General features: G+C 36.5%; 1 protein-coding gene across 2 annotated transcripts in view; it reads left to right on the top strand.

The window, feature by feature from the left end:
• The first annotated feature begins 838 nt into the window (after nucleotides 1-838).
• LOC103462994 (para-nitrobenzyl esterase) overlaps nucleotides 839-2,000 on the top strand; it is a 36,384-nt gene continuing 35,222 nt past the window's right edge. For both annotated transcript variants that reach the window (XM_008406087.1, XM_008406086.1), the window contains exon 1: nucleotides 839-928. The gene's annotated coding sequence lies outside the window, so the exon portion shown is untranslated. The remainder of the gene's footprint in view (nucleotides 929-2,000) is intronic.

Here is a 2,000-nt window from a genome sequence, read left to right as displayed (position 1 = left end):
ATCTGTAATAGATCTGTAATAGATCTGTAATAGATCTGTAATAGATCTGTAATAGAATCTGTAATAGATCTGTAATAGTGCATGTTTGACCATTCTATTGCCTTTAGCTCTAGGGTTTCTCCAAATCTAAGACTTCCTGATTCAGGGAATCGTTTGCAAAGTTACATCATTAAAACTTCACAGTTATAAGAGAGAAAATAATGGGGATTAATTTTTCAAACTCATATTTTCACAATGTTATTCAGTCACTAATAAGCGCCATTTGCATAACGAATATTTATGCAGCAGACTAAAATATATATATATTTTTAAACAGCTTTACTTTCTGTCTATTAATACTTTGGTAATAAACATCTACATGTTGCTTTTCTATTTAATGGCTCACATAGGAAGCTCATGTGTAACTCTCTACCTCCTGTCTCCATTTTAACATTTAAATAATTTCCATCTTTGTAAAGAAGTGACGGAATTAAACGTGGCAAAGTTTTAAGCATTAATAAAATACCTTTGGAATGAAATACTGTGACTTGAAATCACTGGTGCAGGTGGAACTAGTACTGATTTATGTTCAAATGAGGAAGTTAAAGGTGTTTTCTGCTGCAGGTAAGATATTAACTGCTTGTAATCTTTCAACAGAACCTCCTTTCAAAAATCCTGAACGGTTCCTTTAAATAGTTTAATCTTAGAATGTTCAAATTGCCTTTAATATAATGTTTTTTTTATTATTTTCTATCACTTTTCAATCGAAGTGTGTTTTATTTATTCATCGCTGTCCCTCATTCTGACAGTCCTCTTTGGGTGTACTGTCCCTTTAAATGTCCTCATTAGGGAAAACTACTGCGCATGCGCACTTGGCCCGTTCAAAACTGCGTCAACTTAAGATTTTGACAGCTAAACTTTCTAAAGATTTGGGAAGTTTCAGGACATGGTGAGTCATTAAACTTTTCTTTTCGTGTTTTTCGTTTTATCCAGAGTGTTTGGGTGTAATCCTGCAGTGAATGTGAGCTTGTGGCAGCGGCAGGAAACCGGTTTAAACGCCATAAATGAGTTTATTTCTAAATGTTTACTGGACCGTTTTCTGCTCTTCGAGAAGCTTTCCTCGGCTTAGCTTTTCTACTCTGTCAGTTTTCGTCCCCTGAATGTAACAACTTCTTTAAAAATTCACATTGGGGTGAGAATGAAGTCGCGTTTGCAGCTTTTGTTCCGCAAACACGGAGTTTTACTGGTTGAACTGGCTGTATTGTGTCACGACATGTTTTCTCCTCCCTGCGTGTCCGCTGCTTGTTTCCACGCATTGTGTTGTTTTCCTGGACGGTTTTTCCAGAGATCTGCAACACTTAGAATAAAAAAAACAAACTTTTGACAGTTCAGCCAAATAAAACTTGTTTAGAGCCGCAAATGTCACATGACATTTTGGAAAAAGACGATGTCTGATGTTATATGAACAGTGGGAAATTTGTTGCCATTTGTACAGAAACACAATTTTATTTATACTTTTAGGTTTTAATATATATTAAAAATATATTTTAATATATATTTAAAAAGAACAGTTTCCAATCTAATGAGAAGAACAAATATCTAACAACATGACTGATACTTTTTGTTTTTGCAGGTTGCACGTCCCTGTTTTTTGGAGGGTAAATTTTTGAATATATGCGTTAAAGTCTGACTTAACGCATTTAAAGGTTAATTAAAAAAAAAAAAAAAAATCCAAGAATTTGAAACAAAATTGACCAAAACCTGTCAGGGTAAGGGCACAATATTGTGCAAAAGTTTTAAACCAGTCCTCATTTCTGTATTCTGGGCTTTATTTTAATGGTGACGTGGATCAGCAGGTTTCTCTGGACCATGGCAGCTTTTTCACTCAGCATTAGCCCAACCAGAACTGGATTTCAGTTCTGCTCCATGAATCATCCGTCCTTCCATTGTCTACCAGCTTATCGGCGAGGGCCGGGCTGCGCCTGGGCGAGGGCCGGGCTGCGCCTGGGCGAGTGCCGGGC

Source organism: Poecilia reticulata, linkage group LG3, assembly GCF_000633615.1.
Source record: "Poecilia reticulata strain Guanapo linkage group LG3, Guppy_female_1.0+MT, whole genome shotgun sequence".
NCBI lineage: Eukaryota > Metazoa > Chordata > Actinopteri > Cyprinodontiformes > Poeciliidae > Poecilia > Poecilia reticulata.
Note: the sequence above shows the minus strand (reverse complement) of the source record. Positions and strands in the feature narration are given on the sequence as shown.